An 18,953-nucleotide genomic window follows, 5' to 3' on the forward strand; every position below is an offset into this window, starting at 1 on the left:
GGACAACTTGAGAAAACCATGGACAACCCCCAAAACACCTCATCACTAGAGAAATGGAAGTGTCAGGAGGGACAAGGACATAGAAAAAAGAAATGTGGGGGCTGAAAATCAAAGGATGAGATAAGAGAGTTTTGAATTACAAAGCTAAATCCATGGCTTCATTCACCTGCCAATAGTTGCCACTGCATGTACCAAAAAAAAAAAAAAAAAAAAAAGCCTGCTGATTGATATAGGGACAGTAGGGTGACACACAAATTTAGGTCGCTGATGATCATGGTCACATACTCAGCTTTTCAGCACCAGAATCTTATTTTATTAGCTTACTCCGAGCTGTTTAAAGCTCGACAAGGCTCAAACAAATGCTAAACAAACCCAAGAAAGGATCAGTAGAAGAGCAGAATGTTAATTTGTGGATACACAGCAATTGGTCTTTTCGGGACTAAAATAGGTATATTCCCTTATTCAGATCACCCCCCTGCAAGGTTGTGGAGATTTTTTTTATTTTATTCATTTCCTTTTAGTAATCTCTACACCCAAAATGGGGCTCAAACTCACAACTCTGAGATCAAAGATCACATGCTCCATCAACTGAGCCAGCCAGGCACCCTACCCCCCTTGCTAGTTGTAAAATTTGCTGTAAAACCAAAATAGTAAGTAGAGATTTGTTCAGTGAGCATGAAATTAAAGCAAAGAATTGGATAATGTCCAAGGATTGTTTACTCAGACTGACCCATAGTGGAAGTCATCTTCCTTGTGACAGAAGTAGTACAGATGCCATGGGCTCTATTGGGCCCTTTGGTGGATATACAGATAGATTGTTACTGCCTAGTGCATTTTACTGTTTATTATACCAGAGGTTCCTGCTGGCCCACAAACATGTCTTTTAGGTTTGTTTGTTTTGTTTCAGGCTTATACAGCCACTTCTGGACTCTAGAAAACTCTGCCCACAGTGGGTCCACATTCTCAAATGATCTCGATCTGCTGGACTTGAAACCAGCCTGCCCCTTTGAGTGTAGCCTGTTGTCACAGCAGCATCAGACCAGCTCACCTCAGAGAACTGTTCACCTGACTACCTCCTATGGCTCATGAGAGTGAGATTCCTATTATGTAGAGACCTGCTGGCCAGGCCTGTCTTCAGGTTTTCCTGTGGAGAGAGTGAGCAAGCAAGAGCACACAGGAGATTGACTCATGTTCAGTTACATGATTATTAGGTTACTGCTTCCTTATTGTTAACTAGTCTAAGAATCCAGTCTTCATCATTTACTAGTTAGAAATTAAAACTAATCTTTAGGATGGGGTACTTCTGAGGAAAATTGAACTTATATTTATTAATTATGAAATATTTCCATTTTGAGAGGAGTATTTATTTCCTAGGTCTAGGGACACCCTCTTACACTTCCTTATATACCTACTATAGTTACACAGAGCAAGAAAGCCTAAAACATATACTGGACAGGGAGAAACTGGACATTACATAAAACATATTGACAGATTGAAAAGATAACTAAATGTAACAGGATCAAATTTTACATAAGAATAAACTCTTTTCCCTCCAGCTACCAGATGTATCAAAGACAGGTTGGGATCCACTGTTTGCTAAATCTAAAGTTTAAATTCTAAGCAATAAAAAACAAATGCTGCCAATCTTTTGGTCTCAGTAGCATTTGATGCATAGTATGCAAATCAATTATCTGATTCCTTTATATAATAGCCTTTTTTATTAGTATTTTTAAATGATTCCGATTCCCCAACATCCTCACCACTGTGCCTCTCCGCTGAGCTGTTAACAAATGGTAAAATTTACACATTTGACTTTCATCTTCCTTCATTTCTTCTGCTCCCACTCTGGCAAGTTGCTGTCAGGAAGCTGAAATGGTCAGCAGGAGAATGGAAGAAAAGAGAAGCAGAATGCCCGCTGTGTCTTCAAACAGGAAAACCAGAGCTTGTCTCATCTTGAACTGACCACAAATAATTTGATAAAGGCGGTGGCTCAGGCCTCTCCTTTCACCTGCCCCCGCCCTGAGTAATGAAACTCTGTCCTCACCCATCTCCCTCTCTGCTTTCAGCCTGACCCAGCCAGTCTACTCTTACCTCTGTCCTAATGCAGGCTGCTCCCAGGGTCTCCAGCCTCCCTTTATGGCTGCTCAAAGCAGACTCCTCTGCCTCAAGATGCCTTGAACTTGAACTTACTGTCTCCGTTGCTCATCGCTGGCGCCCCCAGCTGGCCACTATTTTCTGCTGGCAGGACAGGACCAGGTGGCTGAGGTTCCAGGGGTCAGGAGAGAAGGGTGAACCCCTCTTGAGCACAGCTGGGGCGTGTGGAGCTGCAAAGTGAATATAAAACTTATGTCACAGGAAGAATGTGGCAAATGAAGATGGAGAAGTGTGTCGAATAAGCGAGGGAGCCTGTAGGAGTTGGGTGCTGTCAGTCTAGGTAAATGGGAACATGGTTATGATAACTGTGGGAGACAATGGCATGTCAGTGCATATGCATGCCAGAGCAAATAGAGGGCAGACATCTCCCAACTTTATAGTAAAGAATCATCTTATATCTCTATCCACATGTAAGGCCTACTGATTCATACTTGCCCAGGTAGCTCTGATACATCCAGTCCTCAGTAATCCCTCAGCCATAGCTGTAGTCCTAGCTCTCAACATGTCTTGCCTTGGGGGGGGCGCCTGGGTGGCTCAGTCGGTTGAGTGTCCGACTTCTGCTCAGGTCATGATCTCACGGTTCGTAGGTTTGAGCCCCGGGTCGGGCTCTGTGCTGACAGTAGGCTCAGAGCCTAGAGACTGTTTCAGATTCTGTGTATCAAACTCTCTCTGACCCTCCCCTGTTAACACTGTCTCTCTCTTTCTCTCTCAGAAATAAATAAAACATTAAAAATTTCTTAAAAACACATTTCTTGCCTTGGATTATCCTTATACCCTAGCTTGTCTCTCTGCCCCAGCTACTTCTTTTTTTGGAATCCAATGCACAAGGTGTCCAGATTAATTTTTCAAAAATCCTCATTGCACTACACCATTCCTTGCTGCAACTCTTTGCTAAATCCCCACTACTTTAAATATCTAAAATTTGAACTCCTCAGTCTTAAAAATCAAGGTTTTCTCATAAAGTGCTGAAAGGATCGAGGCTCATGTGGGCTCGGTTTGGGAAGTCAATTGGGCCATCACCCAGGGATACTTTTACCTCTTCTTCTTTAAAGTCAGAGGGAATCCCATTCCTGCACAATGGGAGCACCACAGGGGCAGACACTAAATGTGGAGCTGCTTAAGCCTGTCTGAGTTGTTGAAAAGTCGCTTTCAACTCTACCACCTCTTGTACCTAAGTAAGACTGTAGGTGCCCCCAGAGGTGGAGGCTTCAGAAGTTCTGATTCGCTGTGGGGTAAACCAATTGGTAGAGAGCAGCAGGAATAAGAACCATTCCCATATCTGTCCCACAGGGACACCATCATAGTCCTGGCACAACCTACTCTTAGAAGGAACTAAGGACAGGATTCACAGGCAAAGCCAGCAACCGCCTGTTACCAGCAGGCTGTGTCATTTCTAGGGAAAGAAGTCATGGAACAAAGAAGTGGTCATATGTGCCATGGTGGGCCCATAACTGCTCCTCACTAATGCTGAAAGAAGGAAGCAGTGTCCATTCCCCAGCAAGCCTCAGTAGCCCATTCACAACAAATCCCATCTAGCCAGGGCCAATAGGCAACAAGGTCTGGCTGGATAGCCTGTGATGCTTTGACTCTAATTCAATAAGAAAGTCAATCAAGCAGGCTTGGCCACCCAGATCAGTGATCTGGGCCAGTTCCTTCCTTAAACCTGTAGTGAGACTTTCCTAGATCTGTATCTGGAACTCAGCCTTTCAGCATCCTGGGTAAGCAGGTGGGATCTAATCACATAGTAGCCCAGTCATCCCCACCAGGCCAAGCCAGTAAGCCTTTGGCTGCACCCATTTGGGGACAGCTGTGGTCAAGAAACTCCATTTGCTTAGCACATGTTTATTGAGCATATATTATGCAGGTATTTGTACTGGGAATACCAAAGTGACATGACTCTGAATCAATGGCACTTACAGAATATAGAAAAGACAAATAATCACATAAACTAATATAAACTTGTAACTATGACAAGAGGTCAAGGAGAAAGACATAAATCTCTGAGATTCTAGAAGGGGGATTTCTCATGTAAGAAATTCTTGGGTTAAGACCTAAAAATTGAATAGGAATTAACTAGACAAAAAGGAAGGAAGAATGTTCTAAGCAGGAACAGCATTTGCAAATACCCTGTGGCTACTAAGACTAAAAGAAAGCCAGCATGCCTGGAGAGAAGAGGGAAAAGGAGAGACCAGTGTGAGGTGAGTCTGGGAGGTGATGAAGACACAGACCATGTAGGACAGTATAAACTGTTGAGGAATTTTGTCTTTATCCAGTAGGAAATGGGAAGCCATTTTTTTTTTTTTTTTTTTTGAAGTAGGCTCCATGCCCAATGTGGGGCTCCAACTCACAGCACTGAGATCAAGAGTCACATGTTCTACCAACGGAGCCAGTCAGGTACCCCAGGAAGTCATTTAATAATTGTAAGCAGAAGGATGTCACAGTCAGATGCATATTATGAAGAGATCACTTTGCATCGTAGAACATGTATTAGAAGACCACTTAGCAGGTAATTACAAGTCCGAGCAGGAAATGATGGTTGCTTCTCTTAGGCTGAGAGCGGTAGCGGCAGAGGTAAGTGAACAGAGTAGAGTGATATTTGAGAAATAAACTGACAGAATTCGGTGATGATCAGATGGGGGTGTAGGGAAGAGAGAAGGGAGAGCTCAGGAAGACTCCTAGGTTTCTGGGTTGCAGAACAGGATCGGTGAAGGTGTCAGCTACTGAGAAAGAGAAACCAAAGGAGAGCCACGTTTCTGGTCCTCTGATGAGGGTAGTGTGGTAAGCAGAGCAAGAGTTCGGTTTGGACACGATGAGGAGTAGGAGGTCATGTGGTAGCCAGCCTCTAAAACAACCCCCAGGGATCCCCGAGTCTCGGTATTCACATCCTTATATAATTATTTTCCCTTGTATGTGGCTGGATGTAGCGTTCTGGTTTGTTTTGTTTTAAGTAATCTCTGTGCCCAATATGAAGCTCAAACTTACGATCCTGAGACCAAGAGTCACGTGCTCCACCAACTAAGCCACCAGGTGCCCCGTACTTGGTGTTTTGCTTCTAATGAATAGAACAAAACAAAAGTGATGGGAATTTACTTCTGAGATTAGATTACAAAGAGACTGTGACTTCCATATTCCTCACCCCTCTCTATCCCACCCCCACTCTAACCCTCCCATCCCCCCACCCCCACCGAAATCCTTGTTCTGGGGAAGTAAGCTGCCATGCTGCAAGTAGCTCTGTGAAGAGGCCCTGTGGTAAGGAACTGATGTCTCCAAGCAACAGCCAGAATGGACCTGAGACCTATCAGCCACATGAGTGGGCTTCAAAGTGGGTCCTCCCCCATTTGAGTCCTGACATGACTACAGCCTGACCACAACCTTCATTGCAGCCTCCTGACTGAACCAAAAGATCTCATCATGCCACACTTGGATTGCCAGCCCACAGAAACTATGAGCTAATAAATGTTTATTTTTCCTTTATCAAGTAAATTCTACACCCAATGTGGGGCTTGAACTCACAACCTTGAGATCAGGAGTCACAAACTCTACCAACTGAGACAGCCTGGTGTACCTGTTTATGGTTTTAAGGGGGAAGTTTTGGGATACTTTGTGACATAGCAACAGATAATTAATACAGGTTTCCTTTATAAAGTCAAATATTTTATATAGAGGACATGCTAAAGTGGGGGCCTGGCTGGCTCAGATGGTGGCTTTGTGACTCTTGATCTTGGGGTGTAGCTTTGAGCACCACATTGGGTGTAGAGATTAGTTTAAAAAAATAAAATCTTAAAAAAAAAAGAAAACATGCTAAGTTAAAAATTAGATGTTATAGGTCAAAAGCTCAGAAAAGTCTGAAGTAAAAATATAAATTTGAGATTGATACCCACTTAGAAAATGTGAGGTAAAAGAGGAGAGATTTTTGAAAAGTCTTGAAAATCTCTATAATTGATCGGACAAGTAGAGCTGGATGAGGTTGCAAAGGAGATAGAGAAGGAACAGCTGGCGGGGTGGGAAAAAAGCCAGGAGACAGTTGAATCATGTAAGTCAGTAGAAGAGTGTTTCAAAGAAGTAAGGGAAGATCAAGAAAGAGAAAAACTGAAATACTGGTTTTAGTATAAGTGTAAGTCATAATTCTAGTAAAAGATGCTAGTTATGGGTGGACTAGAAGCCAGAACTGTGGGGCTAGAGGTTGGTAGATATAGAAATGAAGACAAAAAGTATAGACTTCTCTACAAATTTGACCTGTGATGGTGAGAAGAGAGATCAGGTAGAGGCTGGACGTAGACTATGACTGTGTTGTTGTTTTTATTATTTTTATTTTAGAGAAAGAGTGAAAACAGGGAGAGAGGCAAAAGGAAAGAGAGAGAGAGAAAGAGAGAGAGAGAGAGAGAGAGAGAGAGAGAATGAATCCCAAGCAGGCTCCATGCTTAGCACAGAGCCCAACGTGGGGCTCCATCCCACGACCCTGGGTTCATGACATGAGCCAAAATCAAGAGTTGAGTTGGACGCTCAACTGACTGAGCCACCCAGGAACCCCTGATTGTTTTGTTTTTCAATTCATATATAAATAAAATAGGAAAGATTCAGGACACCTGGGTAGCTCAGTTGGTTAAGGGTCCGACTCTTGATTTCAACTCAGGTCATGATCTCACGGTTCACAGGTTCGAGCCCCACATCATGCTCTACACTAACAGTGCAAAGGCTGCTTGGGATTCTCTCTCTGTCTCTGTCTCTCTGTCTCTCTCTGCCTCTCCCCCAGTCACACTCTCTCAAAATAAATAAATAAACTTAAAAAAATGAGAAAGATTAGGTGAGAGGAAAAGGTTGAATACACAAGAAAAAAAGAAGAAATGATGATAGTGTAAGGTTCCTAAAAGATAGGAGGATATTCTCCTTAGAGGGAAGGTGGGACAGCTCTGCTGTTAGACCCGGAGAAAACGATCCCAGGACAGGTACATGTTAAGAGAGTTCCTATGTGAACTCCTTTTCCTATTTCATTCCTATGAAAAAGCTCCTCTTTTTCTCCCTAATATGGCATAAGATCATCTGCTTAAAGAAGAAAAGAGGAAAGGGAGATTGGAAGATTGAGGAAAAGAGAAGGTTTCCATAGTCACTGTGGAAAAATGGGAAAGTGAGAAACAGAGAATTGTAGAAGATTTTTGTGTAGTATGAGAGGACCTGTTTGAAGTTAATGACCTGGAACATATAGTGAAATCAATCTGCCCCATTGGGTAATGCTCAGCTGCTTGGCTGCAGGCACAGAGAAACAGGTAGTTGGGTTCATCCAGGTTTCGAGCTGAGACAAATGGAGGCAACGGATGGACAAGGAAGTTTAGGGGAGTAGAAATGGGAGTAGAGAAATGTAGGGCATAAAGGAAGTTACAGAAATACTACTCATGAAATCCATGCTGATAGAAAGGCAAGGTTGATGGATCAGGAGATGGAGGAGGAACAGCAATGCCAATATTGCTTAAAGAAGAGTTGGTATGAGAGCAGTTGAATAAACACCTGGAAGAAGGTGTGGTTACAGTCAAGCAAAGGAACGCCTGAGTTAGCCATTTTGGAGGAGAAGCATTACAATACCTGGGGAGTTCGTATGGGAGCAGATGGCTGAAGAGGAGAGGAAATCACTAATGATGAAAAGAAGGTTGAGCACCTATGTGGTGATGGTGGACAGGCTACCCACCTGGGTATCATCCAGAGTAATCAAGGCTTGGGTGAAGGGGGCAAGCAATTGGGTTGCCCTATGGAGCAATGGGATTTTTGCTCATTGTCAACGCACATAATGAATGGGAGGATCCCCAGGAGATGAAGCAGCAACAGGAGGTAAGGCAGAATATCTAAATGCCGTGAGTACAAAGAAACAGAGTTGTTGTTTTTTTTTTAAAAGTTTACTTATTTATTTTGAGAGAGAGAAGGAGAGAGCATGTGTGCACATGCATGAGCAGAGGAGAGAGGGAGAGAGAGAGAGAGAGAATATGCTGTCAACACAGAGCCTGAGGGAGGGCCCCATCCCACAATCCTGGAATCATGACTTGCGCCAAAAATCAAGAGTCAGATGTTCAACCGACTGAGCCACCCAGGCACCCCGAAACAAGGTTTTAAAGAGGAGAGTGGAAATGCACTGTGAGAGAGTGAGGGTGACATTGGTGCAGACACTGTTCTCAGCCTGATATCTTTATCCTTCTTCTTCTTCTTTACTGACAAAATTCTGATTTTGTTCTGGGGTGCAGAATGCCACCTAAATCCTCCAGATTCATTCCCCTGCATTAAGGCCATGTGGCCCAATGGAATATAAGCTTAATTTTCTTAGACAATTTGGGAATGTTTTTGTTTCCCGATGCAAACATCACGACTTCTGTTTGGAATTCAGACATGATGGCTCGGTTGCAGTGGCCATATTGTGACTAAGCAGTTGTAAATATGAGAAAAAAGCAAAGACAGTCACAGCGATGTGAGTCCTCCTTTTGACTGGCCACCAAGCCGATTTCAGCAGCCGTCTACATCCAGATTTCTGATTATATGAAGAAAGATGAACACTGTTTCATTAAGCCAGTGCTAGCTGATTTTTCTATTATTTGTAATTAATTAGACTCACCATAGAGATATCAATCCACCTCGTTCTGAAATACAAGGGATACGAGAAAATAGTTACCTCAAGAGGAGGGTGCAAAGGAAATAGTGCCCTCAGGGAAGTGGCCAGCTTTAGCAAGATAAAAGGCAAGGGGTAAGGGAGTGCTTTGAAGACATTTAGCAGGCAGGGGAACTTGCTAGTCTAGGAGAAAGGGTTCAAGGGCCAGAACAGAATGGAAGAGAATGAGAAGGAGAGGATGGGTGGAAGGCTGGGAGAGAAGGATGCACAGAGATTCAGGACAATGATTGTGGAAGCAGATCAAATGACCGCATGGGCCCATGGAGGTTGAGATTACACGCTGGACCTTGATAAGTGCAAACAGGAATGAGACACGTGATGGATTTGATCTCCAAGTCTCCTTGAGAGTAGAAACGTGTGTTTATCTTCCCGGAGGGATTACCAGGTTGCGTGTGTGGAACCGTCAGCTACCCACATCCTCAGTTAGCAAGACAAGAGAAATGTCATCCTTTTAGCCTCTCTAGAGAATCACCATGGGGGTTCGAAGCTGCATAATGAAACCTGGCAATTTCTCTGGATTCCCTCCAAATGTCCCAGGCGCAGGAATGGAAGGGGCCCCTGGGAGGAGTGACTGCAAGCCACAGGGCCTGCTAGGGCAGGGTTGGGGAAGCATTTTGCCCTCTCCTCTGGTAATTGGCCCACAAGGGTCGTTATCTCCCTCAGGAGGCTGGTGTTCCCCTCCCTGAGACCTCACAGTCCCAAAGCAGAGTGACAGCGTGTGCCTGGTAGATCTTCCACGTTGCCATAGCAACAGGCTTGCCCCTGGAGCCGTGGGTTCATGGCAAAATGATCAAGCCTTTCTTAAAGGTTGCTGATGTGGGTTTGACCAGGATGCAGGCCAGACATGTGGACATGAAAGCTTGGAGCCAAGAATATGCAAACCAGGAATTTTACTCCAAGTGGTCAAAAGCCTAAAGAACCCACAAATGAATACAAGCTAAATCCAACAGGGAGCCAGGAGTCAAAAAAGGAGAACTCAGCTATCCTGTCTAAGGCACATGCCCATGATATATTTGTGGGGAGAAGGGGTTGGTAACAGGAGTAAAGGAAGAAGTCAGAGCCAAAGGGGCCAGAGAGTCTATGATTCCTCTCCATTGGCGGCTGGCCACATGATGTGGTGACCCAGCTGCTTTCATATTCAGGGACACTGTGTGGCCCCTGGCTGCCCTCAATCCTGTTCAGCCATGGACAGCTTACCTTTCAGCCTCTCTGCAGATTATACCCCCATTCTTGCTCTGAGTTAATGAAAACCAATTCTGATGATATTAGGACTCTATCTTCACCTTCTGCCTCAATCCTTTCACCTGAATGGACTCCTCAGCATCTCTCTGTGGGCCTATAAAACTGCAGAGACCCCCCAGGATATCTGAGCAGTCTATACCACCAAACCTGATTGGTACTTTGTGCTATAGTTCTCAACCAGATCTGGAATCCAAAGCTCTCTGGGCTGAGACCTGGTGGAATATATGCTGCATAAGCGAAGTGTCCTTTGAGAGTGCATTCCTAACAAGTGGCACAGAGTCTGTCACATAGTAGGATCTTGATAAATATTCACAGAATGAACGTTCATTGGCAACTTTTCAGCACTTGCCTACACTCCAGGCTACTGGACTCCTATGGGCACCTGCCATTGGCACGGTCCTGCTTAGTCCAGGCTAGATCCTCTTACCACCACCATCTCCTGCCCACTTGTCACTGGGATTAACTGGGATCAGAGTTATCCACCTGGGCAGACCTTTAGACACTAGTACCGGGACTAGGACAAGATTTCAAATGTCTCTTTAGCCATCGTAGTGGCAGCTTTTATAGCCCCTCCTTGGCGATGGCAGCACGAGTCCGCTGGCCCAGCCCTGCTTCATCTCAGCCTACTTCCTCCTCTTTATCAACTGAGAGAACTTGTCACCCTTTATAGTCAAGATCTGAGGAGCCTCTGAGAGTTGTGGCGGTCTTGCAGATGGCCTTGGAGCTCTCCCGGCTGCAATAACCTCGGAGTAAAAATCAGGATTATAATAATGTAATTCTATTCAGATTCACAGTTGAGGAATATAAAGTCTCTATCCAGATACACCATCTGAATACATTATCCAGAATTACGTACACACATCCCTTTAATTATATATTTATTAAATTGAGTGGGGGGTTTTTTTGGTTGCTTGTTTGTCTCTGCCACTGGAGTGTAAGCTCCATGATGTCAGGGACTATCCATTTTGTTTTGCTACCTAAACAGTAATGTCTATAACTATTCAATGGAGGAATAAACTACTTCTGACTGATCTCAGAGCAGCTGCTCTGTGTCCCTAGGAACCCAGTCCTCCTGCTGCCTTGTGGAATGCCCATTTCCTCCTTACCAGCTCTATCTTTCCATGGGCACATGTACAGCCACGGCCTCTGATGTTCACCACTATCGCCAAGGCAGCAGGGCTCCTTCCTTATCAAAGCCCCCAATGCTGTCACCCACCTGTATCTGCCAAAACCACACTGCACCAAGGCTGCTCAGCTGGGTCCCAGCCTACAATACTACTGACCTTGATAACATGCCAATGTGAAGATGCCTGGGTTCCCCACTGAAAGGGAGGTAATCTCTTTCCCCATCTTTTATACTCTCAACAAGGCTGCCTTGAACTTTCAGATAGTTTTTAATAAAAATAATTCTTTTTGGTCTTTGCAGTAAGCCCCTTTGCCTAGGAATCTGGCATACGCCCATCTCAGTGACCTGCATGGTATGTACCCAGACACTGGTATCAGACTGAGCTTCCATTCATTGTCTTTTCTCCCTGATTTTCACCCACTGAGCTCCCTCAGTTTGTCCTCTCATAGTCCCTGGGAAGGTCTCTGTCTCCACTAGTCCCCTTAGCATGACCTGGCAAGTGTGAAGGAATCCTCCTGTGGGCACAGATAGAGCAGAAGTTGGAATGGACACAACACAAGGAATTTGGATTTTATCCTGTGAGTTACGAGGAGCAAAGGAGGCCTTGATTTAGGAGATTGTCTTGAAGAGGCAGTGCCTTGGAGATAGGTATTTATTTCCCTCGTATAGAATGGGGCATGGAGCAAGAGAGCTTTAGTCATTGTAATTCAGGCCCCAAAGGTCCGGACTGAACAGGATCCCAAACTCCTCCTGCATCTCTGTAGGAGTCGGTGGTTCTCTCCTAATATTTCTGGCTTTCTGGGCACACAGTAGGACACCAGTTCATGGCCCTCTGTGCTTGGGCATTGTCATATGACCAGCAGTAGCCAAGGAAGTGACATAAAGTGTTGAGAAGTGACAAGGGTCATATAAATGCAGATGTGAGACCCTGCTGGTGTGATGGCTGACCGTGGGAGGGAATACCTGGCTGAGAGGTCAGGTGGCACAAGGAGCAGGTGTGATCACATGGGGGCCATCGCTGGAACCTTCCCCCATACCCGGAACCCCTGAGATGGTGGCCACTCTGTCGGCCTGGACTCTGAGAGGTCTTGAGGAGCACAGCCCTCACCACTGTCCTGTGAAGGACGAGGAGAATGAACAGGCTCCAAATCTAGTTTCAAGTCACCGGTGTTTGGGATTGTTGCCAGAGCCTATCCCAGCCTGAGATACACCTCCGCTTCTCTCTTCTCTGTTTTTCTTAACAAGTAACTTCCAGGAGGCTCTGAAACCTTCCTCCCTGGCCAGGAGCCTGGTGGGGCTCCGGAGCCAGGAAAAGCTCTGAAACAAATCACAAGGGTGACACTGCAAATTAGGTGTAGTCTTGTGGTTACAGCCTCATCACTGTAACCATTGGGGGTTGGACTCATGCGACTACTCATTTAAACAGTCCTGGTTTCTTTCCTATAAAAACACAAAAATACCTCCAGAAACATCTTGGTGTTGAAGGGAAAGTGGCACCAGCCTTCTCCCTCCCCAGAGCCGTACTTATTAGATACTTTTGCAGGGAAGGTATCAGTGACCTGGTCCGCATTCCAGACAAGGCTTATGCATCATACGGTCCCCTTCACTCTGGCATGTATTTCTTAACTGCTCTTGCCAGTGCGCTAAGCTTCGTTAGACATGGGCTGGCCCTCAGAGCTGCCTAGCGGCCATCTCCTGTTTCCCTGGCTCCCTGAGGCTGAGCGGCGCTGTACACTAGGGGCCTTTCCTATGCCTTCTTATTCTCTAGTTTGGTCCTTTTCTTCTTAGACTCCCAGCTCTTGGATTTAGAAGTACATAGTGGGGAGATGGAAAGCCCCATTTTGACCACAGGCTTTTCACCTGAGCTTGTTTTGATACTGTCAGCAAGTGTGGCAACTGGTGTTCCACTGCAACGGCCCAGACTTCCCTCCACCGCATCCTTCTGAGTCTACATGGACCTCCTGAGACTTTTTCTGCATGATTCAGAGGGTGGAGGCGGAGCAGTCAGTACATCCTCTCTATTCTTTGCACTCTCAGTTCAGAGAGCTGTTGGGGAGATATGCGGGCTCACCTTGCTGGCGTAGTGGGGCAGCCGGGTCCCCGGGACCTGCAGCTGCCACCAGATCCTCCTTCGGCTTCTCTGGTTCCTGAGCCAGGTGCCTGTTTAGCTCTGTGACCAGCACCAGCTGCTCCTGCAGGACCGCTAGTATCGAAGTTTCCAAGCAGTGGGAAACAACCTGGGTCTAGCTCATCCCACTGGGTTCCAGCTCATCCTTCCTGATGGCCCGCCCTGCAATGTCTGGGTCTGGCACCAGAAGCAGAGCCAACAGCCTCAGACAGATGGTCACCCGGCTACCACTATATACTGTATGAGGGCAGGTGCCCACAGTACACCACTTACTAGATAGCACGCTCCATGCTCCTGCTTCTCTGATTAACCCCGTTGTGTTCTACACAGATGCTACTAACATGGCCGGTTGATTGTTCTCTCCCATTTTTCATCATTTGCCCAGTTTCTTTAACAATCACAGCATGGAGGATAGAAATAATTAGCAAGAGGGCCAAGCATTCCTGGGTTCTCTTACCATAGCTTCATCCACATGTATTCGATGCACCTCAAAAGAAATATGGAAGTCCTTAATGTGACTGAAGTATCTCATGGTAATTCATGATATAATATAATATGATATAATTTGAATATAAAATCCAAAACAACAGTGTTTGTTACTTCAGGAAATAAGGACAGCAAGGAGCAGAGAGGCTAATCGAAGAGATGAGAAGACCACCTCCCTGCACCTGTGATTCATCCATCATTTATTAAATACTTAATATGTGTTAGGAATTCTGTCTTAATATGTGTTAGAAGAATGGTCTTCTGTCTAACAGGAGCCACCCTGAGAGATTAGACTGCATACCAGCCATGGATGACTTTCAGTAGACAGTGGCTTAAGGGACATGCGGCATAAAAAGTTAGCCCCTTGCCTTAAGGTGGAACTAGCTTTGTGGTCCAACTCATGAGCTCCCTGTGAATGAGCCTGTAGCTAGACCCCAGCTGAGACCACATCCTGACTTACTCCCACCCCCCTCCCTTCTTGTCTCCTGAGCGTACTCCCTCAATAAATCATATGCTTCCCAAGCCCTTTCTCCAGTTCTGCTGCAAGGGAACCTGATCAGGAGGGTACTGACAGTGTCTCCACTTACAACAAAGAAACAGAAGCAAGGAAGGCCAAGGAACTTTTCCAGGAACCATCCCAGACCTCACTAAATAAAGCAAGTAGCATTTGAACCTAAGTAGTCTGAGCCTATGCTCTTTGCCACTGCTCCTCATTTGTAAAGAACTTGCTATGTGCCAATAAATACGGTGTCTCAGCAAACATTAGTTCTAGCCCCTTTGCTCAGGTACTCAGAAATTAAAGTCAATCATATAGGATCCTTGTACTTCCAGGAGCTTATAAGCTCTTGGAAGAGATAGTCACCAGTAGAAGGCATTGGTTATAGGCACACACACACACACACACACACACATAATTCTATGCACACATATGCACATTCATACACATGTACCTGTGCCACACCTGCATATACATACATACATGTACACATGTACCTATACCACACCCTTACAATGGAATTCCCTATAGCTGCTAAAAAAGAATGTCATATGGGGAGCCTAGGTGGTTGAGGCAGTTAGGCATCTGACTTTGGCTCAGGTCATGATCTCACAGTTCATGAGTTTGAGCCCTGCATTGGACTCTCTGTTGTTAGCACAGAGCCAGCTTTGGATCCTATATCTTCTTCTCTCTAGTTCTTCCCCACTCATGTGCATACAGTCTTGCGCTCTCAAAAATAAACAGTCTTTGGGGCTCCTGGATGGCTCAGTCAGTTAAATGACCGACTTTGGCTCAGGTCATGATCTCACGGCTTGTGGGTTTGAGCCCCGTGTCAGGCTCTGTGCTGACAGCTCAGAGCCTGGAGCCTGCTTCAGATTCTTTGACTCTCTCTCCCTCTCTCTGCCCCTCCCCTACTTGCTCTCTGTCTCTCAAAACAAAGACATAAAAAAATTAAAAATAAAAAAAGAATGTCATAGACTATGTTCTAAAAACATCTTTTAAATGGGAAAAATAATTTTTAAAAACCTAACATTTTAAATATTTTAACCATCTACATATATTTGTGTCTTTTTGTTTGTTTTGAGAGAGACTGAGAGAGTGCAAACATGTGAGGGGCAGAGAAAGAAGGAAGAGAAAGAATCCCAAGTAGGCTCTGTACTGTCAGTGCAGAACCCAACTCAGGGCTGCATCTAACAAACTGTGAGGTCATGACCTGAACTGAAACTGAGAATTGGATGCTTAACTGACTGAGCCACCCAGGTGTCCCTATCTGTGTGTTTTTAAACTCCCTATTATTTGGAAACACAAAGAAGGAAACAGAAATAATCCTACTGATACTGAAAAAAGAAATAGGGGCACATGGGTGGTGCTGACTTTGTCACAGTTCATGATCTCATGGTTCATGAGTTTGAGCCCTGCCTCAGACTCTGTGCTAACAATGTGGAGCCTGCTTAGGATCCTCTGTCTCCCTCTCTCTCTGCCCCTCCCCTACTTGCACTGTCTCTCTCAAAATAAATAAATTAAAACTTAAAAAAACATACACACACGAATAAACAAGACCAGATGTATATTAATATGTCCAAAAGGATAGTTACGTATCTCAGAAAATAGTAATAGTGCATATGTCAGGCTAACCTGTAGTCTGATGAACAGAAAACAATAAAAAATGCAGGTCATTTGAGAAAGTAATAATAAGAACATTAAATCTTTAGATATTCATTTGCTCCAATATTATTAAGTTATGTTTTCTAATGACTGAATTCCCACAAAGGCTGAATTCTAAGGCTCTCCCTTCTAATCTTGCAAAGCCTCTCTGTCTTGCTTTCTGACTCTGTGGCATCTGCCGATGGTCCCAATGTTGGGTTCCAAGGCCTGAACTGAGGTGAAATGATCATCGGGCCTGGGGGCCTGGGTGGGAGTTACTGCAGTGGCTCACTAACAATGACATCCAGCAAGTCACTTAAACTCTCGGAATTTCAGTTCTCATCTGTGTAAATGGAGAAAATAATCTTTACTTCACAGGATTTTTTGTGAAGATTAAGTAGGGTAACACTTGGATGACACCTCAGCCCAGCACATGAGAAGATGAAAATAAAGGAATAGATACTAAACAGAGCTAATAAACAGCAAGGGGTATAGACTGACTGCAACAGCCCCTGACCATTAATGTGATTTGACAACCACACAGTGTGGCCAGCAGTCAATGAAAAGAAATCACAGAGACTCCTTCACCAAGATTGACCAATTAACATTCTGCCACAGTTGTACTTGTTATTATTATTAATGGTGGTGGTGATACTAGTAGTAGCAGTTTCAGTAGAAATATTTGAAGTAAACTGTAGACCTCATGACCCCTTGCCCCTTAAATTCATTAGTATCCATGTCATAATAGCAAAGACATTCTTTTCCACAAAAAATATCCAAATCTAGAGAACTTAATACTGATATAATATTATTTCCTAATACACACTCTATATTCCAATTGGCCAATTGGCCCAATTATGTCCTTATTAGTATTGTTTTCCAATCCAGGATCACATATAGTTCTCATTTGGTTTTTATAGCCTCTATGCAAAATCTTTGTTTTATTCCACTATCACACAGATTTCCTTCTAAATGTTTTCTTCTAGAAGTTTTATCACTTTAGCTCTTATTTTTTATCTATAAGTGGATAATTTGTTAAGGGTAATATAATCTATTAATATAATTACTTACTTGATGCTCATATTGTCCCAATTTGACTGTACAAGCCTCTCCAAGCCAGCTCCCACGTCCTTTTGACAGATTCCCACACTTTTTGAACATATCCTTATTTTGTGGCATAACAAGATGATTCAGTTCACCTTGTATTCTAATGGTTCTAGCCCAAGGAATTAGCAATTTTCCCAAAGATCCTTGGTTCCTTTTAGTACAGTGATATTTAAAAATCATGATCTGGGCACTAGATTGCTCATTGCTGTTGAGGCATGACTGCTTCTGTCTGTCTATCTATGTATCTACGTGGATTACTCTAGATATTCCAAAGCAACAAATACCTTGGTGTTGTTTTTAGTCTCCTACCCGTTCCTATTTCTATTTATTTTCTCTCACAGTGAGAACTCTGGCTCCTAAAACACCAATGTATGTACTTGTTTGCTTAATTTGACAATACATCACAATAGTTTCAGAATTGCTATAACCATGATCGGTTTTAAAAAAGCCCTATTAAGTAGAATTTAAGATTTCTTTTTCACTATTTTCGGGGAGACTGAGGAGGCTTAAAGTATTGGTTCAAATGTCTCTTGAATTAATTCTCTTCTTTCTCTTCCATGTTGTTATCCCATTAATTTCAAATATTGTTAATTGGTTCCCATTAATTTCAAATATTGTTAATTGGTTTCTGTTTGCATTCAATTTTCTTTTTTTCTCATACTTGTTGCTTTAATTTAGTTTTGAATATGTAAAACATTAACAAGGTTTTAAAATCAAAACTATACAGAAAGCAAATGCAGAGAAGTGTTGATTCCTCCCTTTTTCCTTTCATTCTATTCCAACCCACCATCTGTAGGTAGCTGATGTTATTAATTTCTGCCTTATCCTTCTCATGTTTCTTTTTTAAGAAATAAGCTTTCTTACTCATATGGCATACTTTATACAGCTCTTTTTACTTTGTATACTTCCATGAGCTTCCCCACCATGCCCCCCCCCCCCCAGTTAATAGCATACCCTGAAAGTCAGTCCATACTCATTCACAGAGATCTCTTATTTTGTTTTCATATCTTCAGAGCACTCCACTGCATGAATATCATAGTTTATCAAACTACTCTCCATGTTAAGGCATTGGGGTTATTCTTTGTTTGTTTGTTTGTTTGTTTTTTCGTGTGCATTCTTTTTTTGCAATTACAAGTAATATTGCAATAAATAACCTGTGCATAGGTATTTTTAGAGGTAGTATCAGTCTGGAGACAGAACCCACATCATAATTTAAACATAAAAAATTACTAATCGATGATAGAAGAATAACAAAGATGTAAGGAGAAGAGAACTTTAAAGTAGGTTTGACAACTGTTATTTAACATAGTACTGGAAATCTTAGCCTTAGCAATCAGACAACAACAAAAAAAAAAAAGGCATCCAAGTCAACAAGGGAGGAGTCACACTTTCACTATTCATAGACAACATGATACTCTATGTAGAAACCCAAAAGACTGCACCAAAAAACTGCATGTATCAGTTTTAGATACATGAATTCAGTAAAGTTGCAGGATGCAAAATCAATGTACAGGAATCAGTTGCATTTCTAAACACAAATAACGAAGCAGTAGAAAGAGAAATCAAGGAATTGATCCCATTTACAATTGCACCAAAAACCATAAGACGCCTAGGAGTAAGCCTAACCAAAGAGGTAAAACATCTGTACTCTGAAAACTATAGAACACTTGTGAAAGAAACTGAAGAAGACACAAAGAAATGTAAAAACATTCTGTGCTCATAGATTGGAGAAACAAATACTATTAAAATGTCTATACTACCCAAAGCAATCTACACATTTAATGTAATCCCTATCGAAATACCACCAGCACTTTTCACAGATAGAACAAACAATCCTAAAATTTGTATGGAACCACAAAAGATCCCAAATAGCCAAATCAATTTTGAAAAAGAAAAGAAAACCTGTAGGCATCACAAACCTGGA

General features: G+C 43.4%; 1 long non-coding RNA gene across 1 annotated transcript in view; it reads right to left on the reverse strand.

The window, feature by feature from the left end:
• Window positions 1-2,044: 2,044 nt before the first annotated feature.
• Window positions 2,045-18,953, reverse strand: part of LOC120237611 — a 67,041-nt gene continuing 50,132 nt past the window's right edge. Inside the window, exon 3 of the long non-coding RNA XR_005529993.1 lies at window positions 2,045-2,324. This is a non-coding gene — a long non-coding RNA (uncharacterized LOC120237611). The remainder of the gene's footprint in view (window positions 2,325-18,953) is intronic.

The sequence above is a fragment of the Hyaena hyaena genome, unplaced genomic scaffold (genome assembly GCF_003009895.1).
Source record: "Hyaena hyaena isolate Hyena2069 unplaced genomic scaffold, ASM300989v1 scaffold_186, whole genome shotgun sequence".
Taxonomy (NCBI): domain Eukaryota; kingdom Metazoa; phylum Chordata; class Mammalia; order Carnivora; family Hyaenidae; genus Hyaena; species Hyaena hyaena.